Consider the following 22852-nt stretch of genomic DNA (forward strand, 5'->3'; position numbering starts at 1 on the left):
TTGCCAGCATCAGCATCCCCTGCCAGTGACTCTGAATTCTACTGCGACGCAGACTGAGTTACCTTTCCATCCGCAGTCCAGCGTGGTTCATGTGATGGTTGCCAGCATCAGCATCCCCTGCCAGTGACTCTGAATTCTACTGCGACGCAGACTGAGTTACCTTTCCATCCGCAGTCCAGCGTGGTTCATGGTGATGGTTGCCAGCATCAGCATCCCCTGCCAGTGACTCTGAGTTCTACAGCGACGCAGACTGATTCACCTTTCCACCCACCGTCTGTGGCGCCTGTTGGGCTGCGGTGTCCTGTCCCGCCCGCCTTCCTCCGGCTCAACCTTGAAACGGTGCCCAAAGCATGAGTTCGAGGAATAAAAACTTGCCAAAGACTGGGAACTCTTAGAGTTAAACGAACCACTTGGCTGAGTGATGAGGAGGTTTGGGATGGTATCAGGGACCTGAATTATGACGAGGTACTAGTGTTGTCACCGGCTGAGTGCCTTGATATTAGGTTTCTTTACTCTCAGTCTCAGCCCTCCTTTATTACAGGTTCTAATTTTAAACTCTTGCTAGCCCCCATAAGTAACTCTACTTTGCCTCTTAAGCATGGTTCCACGCAAAATTTACAATCATCAATACCACATTGTTCTGACAAGGAGCAAATTGACCCCATGGCTCTTCCGTCGGCCTCGCCAATGTTCTCGGATACTAGCAACTCTTTTTTATAGAGTCAGTCCAACAGACTCCGCCTATCAGGATTCTGCACCAAAACATTCAATCAATTTCCAACAAAACTGGTCCTTTAGAAGCTCTGCTACACAGTAGGAATGTCGACATTGCTTGTGTAACCGATCACTGGCTATCTAAAAACAACTTTGCTGCGCTGAGTGTTCAGGGCTATTGGGTGGCAGGTGGCTTCTGCAGGTCTGATAGGATCAGGGGCGGAGTATGTGCTCTGGTCAGTGATTCTTTTTCGTATACCGTTGTGGAAAAAGCAGGTTACCTCTCACCAGAACTCAGAACTTAATTTTGAATCCGTCACCATTCACATAGTTGAATTAAACACCACTATCATCACTATTTACAGATCCCCCCAGGGCGATTTTTCATTGTTTTTGAAATGTTTTGAGGAATCGCTTAGAATCCTACATAAACCTGATCTTGAGGATATTTGTCTGTGGGGATTTCAATGTTCATTTTTGATAGGCAATATGACAGGCAGTTTTTTTACTATTTTCCGACATTTTTCAAAGTTTTTTCAATTAGAGCTCAGATTTCATCAGTGACCCGCCCCATCACCAACAGGAGGTTCATGCATCGATAATATTTTAACTAATATCGAGCCTGACCATGTGAGAGCTGAGGTGGTCCCTTCCTGTTTGTCCGATCATGAAGCCACAGCTTGTTACAGCCGTAATTCAGTCAATTACATCTAAGGGGTGTAACTCTGCCCTTACCGAGTTTTCTCAGACAGAAATATTAATGTTCTTTATGAACTTTTAGATTCAGTTGATTGGGATATTATTTTCTTATACGAGGACATAAATGACCAATACTCGTTATTCCTCAGTCAAGTATCATCCTGCTTTAACCAGGCCTTTCCTTTAGTCACATCGAAGCGTAAAAAAACGTCAAAGGCCTGGTTGGTTGACAGGAGAAGTTCTCTTGGCCAGAGAACATCTCAAGGACCTGTATATTTTGCAGCGTGACTATCCTTCTGAACAGCATAGGATATTGTATAAGGTCAATAAGAGAAAACTACAAGTTACTAATTTCATCTCTGAAAACATCTCAGATCGAAAAGCCGTCTGAATAAGAGTAAGAATGTTGCCAAAATCTGTATGGAACATAGTGTCTGAAAAACTCTGGAAAGCAAAACAGATAGGAAAAGACATATTCAGGAGCTCCAAGATAATGGAGCTGCAGTCTCTGACCCACGTCATATCGCTGAAATGTTTTAACAATTTTTTTTATGAGTGCCCCACTGGCTAGAACCATAAACGGAACAAATAGTTGCACTAACAGCTCTTCTAAAATACACCACTGTCCATCAAGTTTCTTCATAGCCCCAACAACGCTCCATGAAATGTTCAATACTATTTCATCTTTGAAAACCAGTTCAACACCTGACGTTTTTTGGAATTAGTCCTTCAGTAATTAGACGGGTTGCTTCACCCTTGAGCCCTCCTTTAAACTCAATTGTTCAACAACTCAGTTCTTCAGGGGGAATTTTCCATCGGATATGAAGCTCTCTAAGGTCATTCCGGTTTTCAAGAAAGGCAGTAGGTCTTCGCCTCAACAGTATCGTCCCATATCAATTTTACCAACCATCAGCAAAGTCTTCGAACGTCTCATTCATGTTAGACTAACAGACTTTCTAATCAGAAATTCCATTCTGAGTGACACCCAATTTGGATTTGTTCCTTCTAATCCACCACCGATGCTATTGCCCAATTTTCCAAATATGTATTTACTCCATCTTAACAATCAGAATCACGTAGCTGGTGTTTTTTGCGACTCACGAGAGCGTTTGATACAGTTAACCATCTGAAACTCCTTAATAAGCTTGAACTCTACGGCATCAGAGGTTGTCCCCTGCTGTGGTTTCAGGTGCTACCTTTTCAAATCGTTACCAGAGTGTCCAGGTTACCAACTCCTTTGGTACGGCACAGTCAGATTTCGTTGAGGTCTCCATGGGTGTTCCTCAAGGTTCTATCTTGGGACCTCTTCTCTTTGCCTTATATGTAAACGACTTAAGCTCTTGTGTCCCTGAGGCTCGCGTCACTCAATATGCTGATGACACCACGGTCATTGTTCGGGCAGACTCTTCAATAGCGTTAAAATCTTCAATTAAACACTACAATCGAAAAAAATGAACTCTTGGTTCATTCGCAACAATTTATTCCTCAATGTTGACAAAACATCCATTCTTCACTTTCGATCTCAGACAGTTTCTAAGGGTTTTATTGCTTTAGACGAGGTTGACATCATTGAGGTTAATTCAGTATGTTTCTTGGGCGTTCATCTGGATGCTGGTTTTTCTTGGCGTCAGCATGTGGAGGCCCTTTGCTCTAAGCTCAACTCGATTATTGTTTTCCTTAAGATGTCTTTCAAATTTTCTGAAAAGTAGTGCACTGAAAATGGTATATGATGGTTACTTTTCCTCTGTGATGTCATATGGCATAATGTCATGGGGAACTGCTTCATCTTCTCTGTTACAAAGAGTATTCAAATTGCAAAAGAGGGGCTATTCGTTTAGTGTTTGGGTTGAGGGGCCTGGAGAGCTGTAGGCAAGTGTTTCACCAAGAACGTATACTAACCCTCCCCTCCATTTGTATCTATTCCGTATCAATTTACACTTTTAAACACATTACCGATTTTCCTACCCACAATCATATATATCCCACCAGAAATAAAAATAGTTTAACAGTACCCCACCATAGTAACAATATGTTCCGCAAATCAATAGAATATTTAGGACCTACAATTTATAACAGATTGCCAGATTATTTAAAAGCCAGCACTTCACTTGCATCTTTTAAAAACAAACTAAAAGACTTTCTTGTGAAAAACTGTTTTTACTCACTCTCTGAATTTTTTTGTGCCCCACCCAACCTTACAAGTAAAACTATCATTAGTACTGTTTTTCAATATATTTTAATTTGTAGTTTTACCAGATATAGCAATATTTTTAGTATTTAGTTATTTTATACATATTGACAATTCTCGATACATGTTAATGTTAATGAGAAATAAATGATTTTGATTTTATTTGATTTGATTGACTGAACGATGGCAAATATCCGGAAAATCCTGTTTCCTTCACAATCCTTCCATCGTCAAAAATAACCTCCAAAAAAAGAATTGACTTATTAAATTCTTTTTTTTTAATATTCCTATTTTAACATTTACTTAATATGCCAATATTTACTTGATATTAGCCATTATGGTAATATAAAGGGAAAATGTTTCATTTCCAACAGGTTAGAGTGTCTTAGAAACTTTAAATCTGGCAGTATGAATTTCTGTTCGTTTATCCTTTATTGTGTTACATCTATTGATATAGCAATAATTTCAATTCATTTTTTTCCTATTTTTATATTACCCTAAATAACAGATATAAGAGAGGGCAAAGGGATGAGGTGCCTTATGTAGTTTAACACTAAGAAACCAATTTTTAAATATACGTGCGTTGATATAAATATTTTAAATTGTAAATCTGATGTTTTATATTTGGGATTTTTTTTGTTTTTGGTTATTTAAAAACGAGTAAAGAAAAAGGAAACTTAGTCGTTAAATGAGCGTTTTGTTAGTTATTTATGTCGGGATAGAAAATGGCGATTTTTAATTTAACCTTATATTTAAGAATTATGATAGGTTTGCAATATAATAATAATAAATTAAATTAATGTATATATATATATATATATATATATATATATATATATATATATATATATAAGTATTATAAAACACATTATTATATACGGGATGTTTCTAAAAGGGTCTCAAAAGCTTCCTTGTGGCTGATAGTAATTATCATTTAAAACAAATTGTGTCACTTAATTATAGGTAGATAAATGTCTCATTATCTCATAGGCATAATTTTGGATTTTTTATAAAGAAAATATTATCTCTGTTGCTAGTCAAGCTAAAGAAACCATATTTGGCAAATACTTTTCAATAGATAGAAGGAAAATAAAACGGACTATTGGGTTATTTCATTTTAATATCAAAAGATTGCGTCTAATGAAGGGTTTTAAAGTCGAATAACAAAAAATACAGTATAGTTATAAAACATAAATTTGTCAGCAGGTACTATAGGAATTATATTAAAATTCCAGCAATACTTGTTTCACCTAAATTTTTCAAAGCATAAGCAGGTACGAACACTAGCGGGCTTGCACTAGCCCGGAGCAGCAAATAATTTTGCCTTTTGATAGGCATCAGCTGTTTTACATGGGATATAACAATTTTACAAAACAAAGTTTTAAGTTGACAAATCATATACCTTTTACAATATATTGAGTTCATCGTTCCAAATTAACACAATCCCAAGCCATCAGCTGTATTGTGCTCGATCAACAAAAGAAGTAAGTTAACAAATTGTTTGAATCACAACAATAAAATATCCTCAGCGGCCTCCATTATACTCATTGTTGACACAACCCGACGTTTTGTTACGTTTGATTGTTATTGATTGTCATTGTCAGAAAATACTTTCCAAATATCCTGGAATAAACGTGTTTTGAAAAAACATTTTCAGACGTGACTATACAAACCTAAATATGAAATTCTTCTACAGATAAAATACCTTAATATATCACTTTATATTTAGAACATCTCGTATAATTTGGCACATAGACACATTAAAGTTCCGACACTCTACCTACGCTTCAAGTATAACAGAATAATGTACTCGATTTCAAACCTTTCTAAGAGTTACTGTGAGTAATTTCATTGGTTAAATAAATATATATATATATATATATATATATATATATATATTCATATTAGTTATATTATATTATAATAAAGTCATTGTTGCCTTTGAAAGTGTTTGAAAATCCTTCCCGTTAGGAATCAATGTGTACAGCAGACTGCGTGACCTCAAAAGGACTTAAATAAAGAGACTGACATCTGTCACGTACTCTCTGACAGAACGTGAAAACTGAGTAAACGTGACTGAGCCCGCCGCGTGAGTGACGCTACGTGACTCTTCTCCGCTTACAGACCTAGTTCTTAAGACCGTGTCAGAAACATCATTGTGTGCGATCTATTGAGCACTTGATGACACAGAGTCAATACCTCTTCACCTAGATCACACTCTCTTTTGTAGTATTAGTGTCTCTAACGTCGAAACGATGTAAAGAGTTTATTTTTGAGCTTCATCGTCACCGATATTGTTTAGATCTGCTTAGACGAAGATAATTACAGATTCCAGTGGTCAAGTCTGTGCCAGGGTCCATACGCTGCAGTAAGTGGAACGTGAACTGACGATAAAACGAAAATTCAAATCAAACTAATCTGTTCTACGCTTCTCTTTAGATACATTAATGAACTAGACTTTAACATAATTTGTATAAGAATATTTTAATATTTTCTTACAGTCTGAGCGTTAGTGGAGCCTATCAAACTAAAGGGAAAATGTAACAATTCTTCCTGTCCTTCTGGCTATATTTATTTCCACACCATATCTTGAGAACAAACTGTCGTGCAGACTTTCAATTTTGTATGCAGCTTCACTTGTGTACAATTGACAACGAGTTTGATGTTGGTGAATGTTCTTCCCTCGGATTTGGCTGAGTTTTAGCAATTGTTTTACGTTAGTTCATGGAAAATTTATGACAACAAGAAAATTGCATTATGTAATATACATAAATGAACAAACTTGATCCATTCATGTATAATTTTAATAATTTTAACATAGAAACGCATAAAACCTAAAGAAATGAGGAATAAACTTAAAATTTTGCACGCAAACTCAGCGAAGCTCATAACTCTACTCGTTGTTTGGCGTAATCAGGATAAGTTTGGAAAAATAAGGATAAGTTTATATCGTCAAGTGGGTGATTAAGCCTCACTATCCCTCGCTAAAGATGCTTAAAATCAATCAGTGCCTTCGATTGGAGAATTTATCCAAAACTTCAAGATACTACCAATGTACTATGATTTTAGAAATCAAATTTACCTATATCAATAATAATTTTTGAGGCCAAATATCTATCAAACAAATAACTTTAGTCAGTAAGGTCTACAACGAAAAATTGATTAAGGTACGCTTAAATTACTTGCAGTTACCCTAAGTGCGACTACAAGAACCAACCGTCACTCTTCAGGCAAAAGGCCCTAATCTCAGCCCCAACCTGATTGCGCTTGTTTATGATGTTATTTATGATGTTATTAATTTATGATGTTATCTGGGAGTGTTCCACAATCTTCATGCGGAAATAATGAAAGATTTATTATATGAGGTCTTATTAATTGCAGTACATAACAAACAGTTAACAATAGTTCTACGTGCACTAAGGTCGGACATAACACAGACATTATTTTCACAAATAACTTAGGAAAACCATTATATATAATTGAGGCATTAACTATTAATACTCTAGACTTTATTTTATATCCTTAACAATCTTTGATACATTGTTTAAAAATTGGTGATTATTTGAATCAGGGTCAATTGATTTCGATCAATATGATTTCAAAAACCAATGTTTACTCATGTACGATCAATAAGATTATTTTTTATCAAAATCCATTAAATATATCCTTAAATATGTGTTTATTAATGCGTAAATGTTTATTAGTATATTGTATATTCATTGTTCATAGAACATGGTATTGAAATAGCCACTAATTCGTAGAAAAGTACAACGTATTTTAGACTCTGTTATATTGATCACATTTGGAGAAAAGATATGTATCACTGAATATAATTTAATAAATATAATATTTATTATATCAAATACAATAAAATAATATTTTTATATTAAATTATATATATATATATATATATATATATATATAAAATGCTTCCTATGTAATTTTAAGATACAATTTTATGTTAAAAATAAAGAAATTGCATACGGCATTTAGTTTATTACAAGTGATACTTTTAAATATGTAATAGTAACTAACAAATACGAAAACCAAACTAACTAAAAGAATGTCATTTAACGTTGTAAAGAGGATATATTTAAATCCTAAAAACATCGTGTAATAGAGCTTTTAACATTAAACGATATCAAATTTCCAAACATCCTCTTATACTTGGAAGTTAAACCTAATTGCTACATAAATTGATCTTATAAATATTTTAAATAAGTTCGTTGTACAGCTTAGTATGTTTTTTTGTGTCATTATGGTGGCTGCTCAAATATAAAAAAAATTAAATAATAACTTTATTTTTCATAAATTTTCAGAATAAATTGAAACATTCTGGATTTTCCTAAAAGTTTTCTTATGAGCCTATTTTTAAACAGAATTTTATTTTAGGGATAGAGTACACGTATATGCGAATCCACAACAATAACTAATAATATTTAACTTGCTGCAAAATCTACCCATTTCATTTGACTTGCCACAAAATCTACCCATTTCATTTGACTTGCCGGATGGATTAATTTAATTTTAAATTACAATATCAACAAGAAACCGTATATGCACTTCCACATATAGTGTCTTTGTGGCCTGGTTGAATCTGAACCAGAACAAAAGTATTATTGTGTATTCAAGATGTCCTGTGTTAAGTGCACTTAGAGGATTGGATCACATGGGGTGGGAGGGGGGATCGCTTATTGTCGAGACTTGCATGAAGATTTTGATTCTTCTTTTGAAATATATTCTTAGACACTACTCCATGTAAAGGAATTCAGCCTATTTTTGAAAAACGAAACATGTGTTGTATCCTGAACATTTATGAAAGCTAATCAATAAAACGTCACTAGTTAACACTTGTAACAAATTTTAGTAAAAGTTTATTTTCTTATTAAGAAAAAACACTAAAGCTATTCTAAAATGTTTCAAATAAAGCTTATATATATATAGGATAAATGGTCGTTAAGTGTTAGTCTTCTATTGTTCTTGAAACTGAGAAATACATATGAAGACCTTTTTGCGTCACCGATATTTTCAATAAAAAAGAATTTAATATGAATTATTAAACATACTTGATACAACAAACATCATACCTCCGGTCTTAACCTGCGGCTTTCAGTTTAGCCAACGACAGGGAAAAGATGTCAGCTTGCATCAACACTAAGGGTTTAGCCAAAGACAGTTGAATGGTATCACCTCGCATCAACATTAAAGGGATTCATTGAATAATTCATGATACGACAAACGTCATCCCTCGTGTCTTAACCTGCGGCTTTCAGTTTAGCCAATGACAGTTGAATGGTATCACCTCGCATCAACATTAAAGGGATTCATTGAATAATTCATGATACGACAAACGTCATCCCTCGTGTCTTAACCTGCGGCTTTCAGTTTAGCCAATGACAGTTGAATGGTATCACCTCGCATCTACGTTTATGGGATTCATTGAATAATTCATGATACGATAAAAATCATTCCTCGTGTCAACCTGCGGCTTTCAGTTTAGCCAATGACAGTTAAATGGTATCACCTCGCATCTACGTTTAGGGGATTCATTGAATAATTCATGATACGATAAAAATCATTCCTCGTGTCTTAACCTGCGGCTTTCAGTTTAGCCAATGACAATTGAATGGTATCACCTCGCATCAACATTAAGGGGATTCATTGAATAATTCATGATACATCTAAACATCATCCCTCGGGTCTTAACCTGCGGCTCTCAGTTTAGCCAATGACAGTTAAATGGTATCACCTCGCATCAAAATTAGGGGGATTCATTGAATAATTCATGATATAACAAAACATCATCCCTCGAGTCTTAACCTGCGGCTCTTCTGGGGATTACGATCACCTGACTCCACCTATCTCGTGGCCTCAGGTTCTAATTACTTATTAAGTTGTGTTGTTTATGCGACAAAAGGTGTAAGCAGAATCCTTTCCTGAATTAATAACCATATGAAAAATATTTTTGTAGTAATTTGATTTGTCTGTCCTTTTTATTACATTTTTGGAAATTTAATGATTTGTGCGAAATAAAATATTTTATCACAATACATTTTGTAACCATTGCATTCAAACATTTTATTCTTCAAAGCTTTGTCCGATTTTACTACTTTACGGGGTTAGTAAAAAAGAATCGGACTAAATTAAAGTAAAACTCTTTGCCAAAAGAGTTTCAAAATCGTGAAAAAGCTGAAGTTGAAATGAAGCTGAACTCCAGCATTTGTATTAATTCGTATTTGTAGAGAACTTGGTTGATCACCATGATTTGAGATCGTGTCTGTAATATCAAACACTAAGCTGAAGTTGAAATGAAGCTGAACTCCAGCATTCGTATTAATTATTCCCTTTCTACTATTGCTACGTTATTTGTAGAGAACTTGGTTGATCACCATGATTTGGGATCGTGTCTGTAATATCAAACCTAAGCGGAAGATGAAATTGCTTAAATTTGTACTTTAACTTTATTCAAACTGCTTGCTTAGTGGTTTCGTAAAAATAAGATCAGTCATGCAATTGAAGTATTTAGTTAAAAATAAAAAAAAGCACTTTAGTTAAAATAATAAGCAATCAGACAAATTAGATGTTATTATTTCTCCATGGACTTACAGACAGATAGTCTTACACAAAATAAATGTAAACATACTACGAGCAGAAACCCTAACAACCACCAAGAAAAATGTACTTACGATATCTAACTTTTTCATAGTAACCTTTAAAATGTAAAGATACTCTTTAAATTCAGCTGAAGACGATTCTATTTGAAATATCAATACTTAAGTAAATACCCTGTGTACTGAAGTGTTGGTGTTTATACACAGTTTATTAGTGCACTCCTCACGACTTGTCACGTGTCAGTTGTCACTGATGAAAAGGTTACACGCAAAATGTCAAATGTGTAAAGGATTTCATTCTGGAGATATCCCGCTGTCAGATAGACATTTATACAATAATACAAATATACAACGTTTACGTTCCCAAGCAGATAACAGAAAATTTGTGTCAGGCTCAGTGATGCTCATCCAAATTCTGTGTTGAACACCAAACTTCACAGAACTCATTTTTGTCTGTGTAGAAACCGGTGTTCATACAATGACAAACTTGACAGAACTCATTTTTATCTGTGTAGAAACCGGTGTTCATACAATGACAAACTTGACAGAACTCATATTTGTCTGTGTAGAAACCGGTGTTCATACAATGACAAACTTCACAGAACTCATTGTTTCTGTGTAGAAACTGGTGTTCAAAAAAAAAAAAAAATTGATACAGATAAATACGGTTCAAACCTTTCTAGAAAGATTTTGCCACGTAATAAATTCACATTTTTCGTTGGGTTGAGTAGGAGTGCGTTAAAATACAAATTTATAACTTTAACACTGACTTTTTACTTTATGATCTAAGTGGTCTATTATATACGTTCTTTGTACTCTAAGTATAAAAATTCCTTAAGTGAAAATGGCATCTTTATTGGGATATTTTTTCACAGTATACAATAACATTGAAGTTCATTATGGTGGTTTTTATACAAGTGTTCAAGTAATGAAAATCTATAAATTTTTTAACTTTGTGATACACACGGAACAAAAGTAAGACACTATAGTGTTAATTTCGTCGAGTTTTGTATAGTTAGTTATGTATTGTTACACTAAATTTACCAGGATTATAAGCTGGTCATGTTAATCTCCAGATGAGTTCTGGACTTAAACCGTTCAGTTGAATGTGTGAGATAAACCAGATGTGCCACTGAAATCTGGGCACGCTATAAATATCCAGGAGTGGAAATTAAACTAACCGCAAATATTGAGATGTTAGGGTGGAAGGGTGGACCAATAGGTTTGAGTGCATGGTGCTCTCTTATCGTTAAATGTTGTTTCACTGCCGGGGTGATAGCAGAGCTGGCCTTCTCTTCTCCAAAGTAACATGACAGATACAGCCCGCTACAATTGCTCATAGATCTCTACAGAAAATGAATATCCTTTCTATCCGGAATTGCAGAGAGAGATCCCTAAAGTTAATGTTAATTACATTATTATTATTAGGGTAGTTAATTTTGTTACGTTTGAAAGTTAAAACGGAATATCTTTTACTGTATATGAAATAAAAATATAAAAAGATTAAAATGTGGTTTGCTACAGAGGGAACCTATTATAATTCCATTTTAAAACATTATTTTTATGTATGATATTTCAACTTCAGAGCAAGATACAGAAATTAGTCTAAATGGAGGTAACAAGTGAGGATAAATATCAACTCACAAATGTATTAAGGAGACTTTGGGAGTAAGTAACGAAATATTTTACTTAGATTACGTATCATATTTATTTTAATACTCACTTTAATATTTACACAAGGTTAGGTTACGTTTCAGTGAACTCAAATTCCACTACTTATATTGAAGATTATTATTAGTAAGTAAACATTTATAGAAATATAATACGATAGTAATTATATAAGAACTAATCAGTAGTATTTAGACTGAGCAGTTATGTAGGAGAATATCACATGAGGTAATTATGGTAAAACCATTGTATAAACGTCAATGTTTGATAAACATGTTACAACATAATTGATGAACAACAGTACTAATTGAGTACTTCATTAACCAATCAACACCACTAAAATATTAAGAGATCTAATAATGAACATTACATTCATGTTTATTAGTTTGTAATGGTTTTTATGGCAAGTACCTTACCAAACATTTCAATTTTATTTGAGCTTCAAAACAAAAATATAATCATGTCTAACAACTGCAGCGGCCTGAATACTCAGGTAGAGCGATACGTTGTTGACAAGGAATGCAGTAAACTGAAGAGACATTCGACGTTGGAGAATCTTTAACTGTGGAATTCTTTATTATTGCTTGAATATATTTTAGGAATTACTACCTGATTTTGGAAGAAAAATATATTTAGGAAACGAAATTCCAACGACAAAATAGTTTCTTTAATATTATAAACCAATAATATATAATTTGGATGTTTTAATACTGCAAATTGTTGTACCTTCAATCACTCAAGTGGCGGGAATAATTTAAATTTCTATCGGTATGCCTGCACGATTAATTGAAAACAGAACTGCCATAGGGACTTAACATTTTGCATAAAGCTTCATTTCTGTACATACAATATCAAGTTTGGTGATGGTAAATCTCACTTCATTGGATTTTTCAGAGCATCAGAGAACATTATAACATTGGTGTAACTGTGATAGCAATGAGAAAATCGCATAATAATTTGGTACCAAACTGAATAGCCTATAATCGTATGAAGTTTTAGAATTCCACATATTAACACATATTGCCTAACTATCAGAATGAAATGAGCACATAATCTCATAATCTTTTACATAATCCCAGCGAAGCCTGTTACTAGACATCTACAGTGGCCTATAGCTCTACCTTGTTTTCTTTCAACCACGAGTTAATCGTTTGCACGTTGTTTAACATGATTTAACAGTGAGTGTTAAATCATAGGTATTCTTGAATAAAGTATACATGTTTTGAATACATATGTAATAGATTTATATCATAGGATTTTATACACATGATATAAGTAAGAGCTCCTTCTCAAGATCAGACTTAAAAGTCAATTAAGTCGGGCTAAAATTAATTTTACGGCTCAAAAGCTAAAGTTATGTGATAGAATGTATTGTCAATCACACACTTTTCGTGTAGGTCATATTTTAAGGGCATTTAAAGGGTTACAAACATTAAAATATATACTTTCTGATCATGTTAATGTCCAAGCTTGATATATAAACGCAAATAAATGTTTATTCAGCGTCATCTAATCATATACACCACAGGTCTTCAGTCAATTTACTTACTTGTCTGACGTTCATATAACTATTATTATTATCAAACATTAAAATATATACTTTCTGATCATGTTAATGTCCAAGCTTGATATATAAACGCAAATAAATGTTTATTCAGCGCCATCTAATCATATACACCACAGGTCTTCAGTCAATTTACTTACTTGTCTGACGTTCATATAACTATTATTATTATCAAATATTAAAATATATACTTTCTGATCATGTTAATGTCTAAGCTTGATATATAAACGCAAATAAATGTTTATTCAGCGCCATCTAATCATATACACCACAGGTCTTCAGTCAATTTACTTACTTGTCTGACGTTCATATAACTATTATTATTATCAAATATTAAAATATATACTTTCTGATCATGTTAATGTCCAAGCTTGATATATAAACGCAAATAAATGTTTATTCAGCGTCATCTAATCATATACACCACAGGTCTTCAGTCAATTTACTTACTTGTCTGACGTTCATATAACTATTATTATTATCAAATAATAAGTAAATAAACTGAAAGATACCACAGTAGTGTGTAACTTTCATTTTAAAATTTCAATATTCTTACATTTGTGTATGTTTCTGACGGGTGATTTCAATTTTATGTAGCAAGGAAGAATTTAATCGAAAATAATTGTGATTTAATATTTTTAACCAATTCCATTTCCACCTCTTCCAAACGTACCTCTAAAATTTCTAGAAAAACCAGTTTGTGTGTTTATAGTGTGTAAATTGGCTCACGGCTGCTAGACAGTTATGGAACCTTCTAACTTTACCTAACCTTTAATTTAATAAAATAGGCCACACATTTTAGTATACTGTACTTTAAAATAACAAGCGAAATATAAAATAAATTTTCAAACTAAGTAACTTTTCTATTCATACGTCTACTATTACCTACAACAATCTGCATATTTTGCTGTACATTCGTACACTGTGATATCAGTAGAATAAAGTAGTCAAAGTCACGTGACCCAGGGCTACTTTCGAGAGCAGATGCTTTCTATTTGAGCACTAATTTATACAATCAACTTTTTATAGCAATACCGCTCAGATTTAATAACATTAATACCCCTTGGTGTTATACGAGTGTACAGTTATACACTTACTACTTACTATTAGCCTACACTGATACACCAAACTAAGCCAAGCAGGCTTGTATAAAATCTTTAACATTATGTATAAAAGAATTAACTATCAATTATACTAATGAATACTCTTGGAACAATTGGAAAAAAGTTCTAATAGTACTAAATTTTAATGAAACAATACTTTCCAATATGGAGTCGCCTGACGATGAAACCTTTCGTTTCGAAAGGCCTCGAATACTGGAAAGTACTGTTTCATGAAAATTTAGTACTATTTTATAATATATTATTGATTTTTAATTTAAAATTCTTATTAAAAAAATCTAAAGTGAAAGTCAGGTATTTTAAATAATAAAAAGTTGCTGTATACTGGGTTGTTACTGATTTTATTAAGAATAGTTTCTCCTTAAAATGTATGGATTATTAATAAAATGACCTAGATATTAAAAAAAATTAGAAAAACATTTTAGGTTTACCATTTCTTGATTGTTTATCAAAAAAATCTACAATAAATTCAGTTTTTCCATAAAAAATTACATAGAAAAAAATAATAGAGGGTGGAGTCCGTGAGGACCGAATCCGCCAGGGCCGAATAGTGAATTCGTCCGCCAAGACCGAAAACGATACTTTCCGTCAGCTCCGAATGATTCGACGTTCACGGACTGGAGAGCTAATTTTTCGGAGCTATCGGACTAAGACATAAAATATTCGAGGCTCACGGACGATTCTACTTTTCGCCACTCACGGAATCTAGGAGGATTCGGAGTTGGCGGACTGTCTCGTTATTCGGTCCTGGCGGACTCATGTGTCTTTTAGAGGCGAAAATTAAAGATTCCTATAGAGTCGAATAAATTCGGAGCTCACGGACTGATGTAGAAACTCTTCGATGTTGACGGACGAATAATAGAATTTATCGGTGCTATAGGGAAATTTAAAGTAGAATCTTCAACTGTCCGCGAACTCCGAATTCATACCAATCCGCCAGGGCCGAATCAGCTCCATTCCGCCAACGTCGAAAACAGCCCATTCCGTCAACGCCGAATCGTGAGGAGGGGGCAGTCATGGAGGGATACAAGTTTGCGATGGCTGCTGGCTCCTCCTACTGTCGACAGTAAATTACAGTCGCCTGGCTCCACACTCCTCCCTCTAACGGTACTACTCCGCTACACTTTACGTTAAGTGAAATGAGATAGCTATTTAAGATAGGTACAAAAACTTCAAAATGTCTGCTTCTAAAGAAAAATGTAGTAAAATTAACAGTAAATAGGAAATATTATTTTCGTATATTGTGTTATATTATTTCTTGGATTTTATAGAATTACTTTTAAATTAAAAGTTTGATTAGTACTTAACTAATGTAATTGATATTTACCCAAATGTTAATTATTTTTAAGTTACTCGTATAATTTCAATACTACGATGAAACATCTTTAACCTCATACACCATTATACAAAGGAATTCTAGGTGTATTATATTGACGAAAACATTACTTTATAGAAGGTTTTTATCTTCAGTTTGTTCAAGAACTTACCTTGTCATCTATTAGGCCCAACATATAATAAATCTACACCCTCTTAGTTATAAACGATAGAACGGCGCAACAAAAAATGAGTTCGAACTAACACAAAACATAAGTTGAATGGTTTTCTAAAATTATTACCACATTTGAATCTTCCTTTCTCTACAAAATTTTACAATTTAATATGGTTTTACTGTAACCGTAGTATTTTGCGTAACAAATTGTTAATTGTAGTGTGATATCAGTAAAATATTTTTAATGGGGAAAAAGATTACATGTTTGCAATCATAGATTGCACACAGTGGCGTAGCGAAGGGGGGGGTCCAGGGGGTCCGGACCCCCCCCCCGAAATTTTAAGACGTATTAAAAAATAAAGCATGGAGCAGGAGAAAAAAGGACAGTTATCATTACTCTTGTCTACAAACATTAAATTGATTGATTTCACTGATTGAAGTGACCGTTGTTAAAAATATAATTGTCCTTTCGTTTAAATCATAAGGTATAAAACGATACTTTTGGGCTCGGCCTTTCGTATAGTGTTGTGTAATCACGGTATTTCTATAGGGCGCGGTCACGTGACGTCGCGAAGTAACCTGAACCGTAACACGGCGAACAGTTTAAATTAGCGACCACTTCGTTCAAATTCGTCGTGGGGACGTAAAGTGACTGCTTAGAATTTAGTTACGACGTTGATTTTAGGTATCATTAAACTGTAAACGTGTATATAATTATCGAAAAAAAATCACTTTCGGTCGGAAAATACACTTGAAAAACTACTGATTAGAACTTCTACTAATTTGGACTTCAATAATTGAGGTAAACGTGGGGTTTTCGATTGAGTTAGGACGACGATTTTTGTTATCATTAAACTGTACACCGTACCTATATAATTATCGAGAAAAAAATCACTTCCGGTCGGTAAATACCGAAGAAAAGCTCTCAACCGATTCAAGTTTTGACGATTTTGGATTTCATTGGTTGAGTGGTTGAGGTAAAAGTGATACTTAGGATTATGTTAGGACGGTGATTTTAGGTATTAATTGAACGCCGACTAATACATATATAATTATCGAGAAAAAAACATTTAATCATTTTAAATTAGAAACTATGGAGTCCCACAGGGATCTATACTTGGACCAGTCTTGTTCCTTGTGTACATCAGCAGGCGGAACTCATCGCTTCTGAGAGGGAAAAAACTGAATTCATGTATTCAGTACGATGTCCTCATAGAGGAAACTGATTCCACCAAGTTCCTCGGAATGTACCTTAATCGAAGTCTGACTTGAGACAATCACATTGAAAGTACCTGCTCAAAGGTTTCTTCAGGCATTTATGCTCTACGGAACCTTTCGAAATTTTGCTCCTGGGATGTACTAAAAATGGCCTTGTACACCCCCATATAATGTACGAGTCGAGGCTATGGGGCAGCTGTTCTAAATACAAATTTGAGCGAGTATTTAGAAGTCAAAAGAAAGCTGTCCGCATCATTTCAAAATTTAAATCCCAAAATTCATGCAGAGATGCCTTTAGGGAGCTTGGATTCCTAACTTTGTCCTGTCCTCTACATCCTCGATGTCGCCCTGTACTGCCGATTTAAGTGCGAGTTCGTCCGGGGCAGGGGCGTCTATCAATACGGGACAAGAGGCAGGGACAACCTTCGGTTACATCCGCACAGAACAGCCGCATTCAAACGTTTGCCATCCGAGGTTGGTGTTAAGCTGATCAACAAGAGCTCCCTGATGAAATCAAAAATTTGAATTAACCAACAAAATTTAAAGGTCGATTGAGACACTTTTTGGTGTCGAGGGTGTTTTATTCAGTGGAAGAGTTTATAATGAGCCGCTGGGATGAAATTTAAAGTAATTCGATCATCCTCTATTTCTGGTGGTAAAATTTAGAAGATTTTAAAACGTATGGCTGTAAGTATGTATCAGTCTTAGGAATGAGTGTGGACTGTGTATGAACGGGTATGAATGGGGGCAATTTAAAATAGATATACATATTTCTAAATAATTTAATTTGACGATTGTGTGTAATTTTTTATTATTGTTGACACAATAAAAAGTATTTTTATTATTATATTATTATTACCTTTTGACGATTTTGGATTTTACTGGTTGAGTCGTTGAGATAAAAGTGGTACTTAGAATTATGTTAGAACATTGATTTTAGGCATCAATTGAACGCCGACTAATACTTATATAATTATCAAAGAAAATTGAAAAAATCGCTTCCGGTCAGATAATACACCGGAAAACCTCTACTGATAAGAACTTCCGACTACTTTGGATTTCACTGACTGAGGTATTATTTCATTTTCCTTAGTATATTCCGATCGGAAGTGATTATTTTTGTTTTTTTTTCTTGATAATTATATATTTATTAGTCGGCGTTGAATTAATCTCTAAATTCAATGTCCTAACATAATTATAAGTACTACTTTTACCTCAACCACTCAACCAGTGAAATCCAAAATCGTCAAAACGAATCAGTAGAGAGCTTTTCTTCGGTATTTACCGACCGGAAGTGATTTTGTTCTCGATAATTATATAGGTAGTCGAGTACAGTTTAATGATAACAAAACATCGTCGTCCTAACTCAATAAAAAATACCACGTTTACCTCAATAACCGAAGTCCGAAGTAGTTGAAGTTCTAATCATTAGAGTGTGTCAGGTGTATTTTATTTCCGACCGAAAGTGATTTTTCCGATAATTATATACTCGTCTACAGTGTAATGATACACAAAATCGTCATTATAACTCATTCATAAATACCCCAATCAGTGAAATCCAAAGTGGCCGAACTTCTAATCAGTAGAGTTTTTCCGGTGCATTTTCCGACCGTTAGTTTGATCTGTACCCGAGCAACGCTTGAAAATCGCCCTTCTTTTCTAAAGGGTTTTCGGCCATCAATGGTCCAATGTCCCCGAAGGGGTATTTCATTTTCTCCACAGAATATAGTTGAGTCAATTATAGGCTTGAATGAAGCTCTGTTTTGTTCTTTTTCTTTCTTATCCAGTGAATCCAACATCACTTTGGTGCCTTCTACTCGGCCAGAATCGAACTTCGTAAAGTTTCTGTAGCTATACAAGAAAATTTGTGGTACTAGAGTTGCTGTGAGAGTTTAATTTGCCTATTACATCTTTCCACTTTCTATAAGGCGTAGTTATTAAAGCTCCATATTTTTGGTATTTACCTTTTACCAGTGAATTCATTGGCAAATAACACACAAAACGTCCCCCTGATCCTCCGGTTTCGGACCCCCCCCGAAAGAAATTTCTGGCTACGCTACTGATTGCACATATTTTATTATGTTACTCTCTCAACTTTTATCTATTACAAATAATGAATTAAGTTTTATATCCAATACTTTGATATACGATTTTTCAAGAATTGAAAACCCAACCAAGGTTACAAGACACATAAAACCAGTTAATTAAGTTGTGATACACTGACTACTTTGTTAGGATTAGATAAGATCATATCGTACGTATTATTGTAGCTTATATGCATTTTCCAGCTACTTGTTACCTAATACCAATAAATAAAGTACCAAATAGTTTGATCTTTTGGCGGTTTCCCACTAATCCTATCCATATTTACAATATTACATAAAGCAATACATACAGTAGTAGAGATCAATCTTGTCTTAGTTGGAGCAATAGTACTTATAATATCCCTCGCAGATAAAGCCATGATAATCGCAGAAAGTTTGGAGCTGGTGAGGATTAACCAAAGTATGTACTGTATAGTTTTATGGAATTAATACCAATGATTCAAAATATTGAATATGTAGAAAATCCCTAAAGGAAATAGTCAATTAATTAACGGAATAGTCAGTTAAATTCTGTATAATGATTAAAAATGTAGAAATCTATTTGGCTGTAAAAAATAATAATGTTTAAAAAATTAATATATTGGATTAAATGAGTACACTTCATTAGGCATTTTACGTGAAAGCTTGTTATCCTTCTCATAAGTTATGAAATAATTTATGCTCACGGAAGTTATTTTTAATATTCAGTGTTTATAATCTGTGTCACTCGGTCAGCCAGAGCGGACGATGCGGTGCATGAGAGAGGGCTAATGGCCAGTAGCGTAGCCAGAAATTTCGTTCGGGGGGGTCCGAAAATTTGGGCCCGAAACCGGGGGATCCGGGGGACGTTTTGTGTGTTATTTGCCAATGAGTTCACTGGTAAAAGGTAAATACCAAAAATATGGAGCTTTAGTAACTACGCCTTATAGAAAGTGGAAAGATGTAATAGGCAAATACAACTCTCACAGCAACTCTAGTACCACAAAGTTCGATTCTGGCCGAATAGAAGGCACCAAAGTGATGTTGGATTCACTGGATAAGAAAGAAAAAGAACAAAACAGAGCTTCACTCAAGCGTATAGTTGACACAACTATATTCTGTGGAGAAAATGAAATACCTCTGCGGGGATATTGGGCCACTGACGGTCGAAATCCCTTTAGAAAAGGAGGGCAATTTTCGAGTGTTGCTCGGGTACAGATCAAACTAACGGTCGGAAAATGCACCGCAAAAACTCTACTGATTAGAAGTTCGGCTACTTTTGATTTCACTGATTGAGGTATTTATGAATGAATTATAATGACGATTTTTTGTATCATTACACTGTAGACGAGTATATAATTATCGGAAAAACATTTAAAAAATCACTTTCGGTCGGAAATAAAATACACCTGAAAAACCGGAAGTTGGAAAAAATCACTTCCGGTCGGATAATACACCGGAAAAATCTCTACTGATAAGAAGTTCCGACTACTTTGGATTTCACTGACTGAGGTATTATTTCATTTTCCTTAGTATATTCCGATCGGAAGTGATTATTTTTGTTTTTTTTCTCGGTAAATATATATTTATTAGTCGGCATTGAATTAATATCTGAAATCAATGTCCTAACATAATTATAAGTACCATTTTACCTCAACCACTCAACCAGTGAAATCCAAAATCGTCAAAACTTGAATCTGTAGAGAGCTTTTCTTCTGTATTTACCGACAGAAAGTGATTTTTTTCTCGATAATTATATAGGTAGTCGAGTATTAATGATAACAAAAATCGTCGTCCTAACTCAATCAAAAATACCACGTTTACCTCAATAACTGAAGTCCGAAGTAGTTGAAGTTTTACCTAATCATTAGAGTTTTCCAGGTGTATTTTATTTCCGACCGAAAGTAATTTTTTAAATGTTTTTCCGATAATTATATACACGTCTACAGTTTATTGACACCTAAAATCAACGTCGTAACTTAATTCTAAGCAGTCATTTTAAGTCCTCAAGACGAATTTGAACGAAGTAGTCGCTAATTTAAACTGTTCGCCATGTTACGGTTCACGTTACTTTGCGACGTCACGTGACCCGCGCCCTATAGAAATACCGTGATAACACTACACTATCCGAAAGGCCGAGCCCAAAAGTATCGTTTGATACTTTATGATTTAAACGAAAAGACAATTATATTTTTAACAACGGTCACTTCAATTAAATAAATCAATTAATTTAATGTTTGTAGACAAAATTAAAGACAACTCTCCTTTTTTCTCCTGCTCCATGCTTTATTTTTTAATACGTCTTAAAATTTGGGGGGGTCCGGACCCCCTGGACCCCCCCCCCTTCGGTACGCCACTGAGGCAGGCCAGCTGCACGGACGAGCAGGAGATGATTGTGTAACATCGCCCATTGAACAGAGTCTCTGCACCTCGAGGTTTTGTGGTCGTGTCACAGTCAGGCCCGCGCCGCCCGCACGCGTATTTACAACCCCAAAGTGGTCTCAGCAATCGCTCAGTCGGGTCTGCCGAGGCCTGGCGGGGATATCCGGATTGGCGGGCCCGCATATCCTATCTATTGCATCAGGCTGAGCCCGTGCATAATATTATGTAGACAAACATGAATTTTGTTATTCATTCGTGTCACAATAACGGCCTCTTCCACCAAATGGACATTCTCAAGTTGTAAAATCTACATTGAGGGAATACATAATGTTTTCTTTTCAGAATTAACAGAGTACTCGGTTTATCAATCTTGTACTAGACTTAGGTTTAGTGGCTCATAATATTTTTTGATCACACCGATAAGTGCCGAAATCAATGACTCTGGTTTCATGGTAGTTTTCAAATGACTTGCAAATATACTCAATCAATACATAGTCTATGCATCAAAAGTTTTACATCATTGTAAAACTACATGTTTCAATTGAACGCCGACTAATACCTATACAGGGTGAGTGGCTCTTGGTGTGACAAAATTTTTTGGGTTATAATGCAATGTAAAGTGATACAATGGCGGTTATAAAAAAGTCTAACTCCAAAACTTAGGTCTGAAATGAATTATTTTCAGTTTTTCTAAATGACCCGTGTTTTTGTACGTAAATCTGATATTTACTATAACACACAAAACGTCCCCCGGATCACCCGGTTTCGGACCCCCCCCCCCCCGAACGATATTTCTGGCTACACTACTGTGTGTCCTCATCATATTTCTGAAAATAGATTTACCTTCACAAACAAAAATAGTAGTTTGGGGGATGAACCACCTGCAATCTATTGCCTTAATATCACATAACGTAGTTTGGTCTGTTTTTTCTCATTCTTCATATATTAAAAAATCGTAACTTTATTAAAATGGTACTTTCATGTATATATTATTACTATGAAGTTATAGAGAACAAGTTTTTTGTCAATTGGAATTAGTTTGTGTAGACATTCAACAAAGTTTATACAGTTGTAATTACATCACGTTGGTTTAGGTTTGGTTAGAAATAAGTAAACCTCTTTCTTTCGACATATT

Source organism: Homalodisca vitripennis, chromosome 6 (assembly GCF_021130785.1).
Source record: "Homalodisca vitripennis isolate AUS2020 chromosome 6, UT_GWSS_2.1, whole genome shotgun sequence".
Lineage (NCBI taxonomy): Eukaryota > Metazoa > Arthropoda > Insecta > Hemiptera > Cicadellidae > Homalodisca > Homalodisca vitripennis.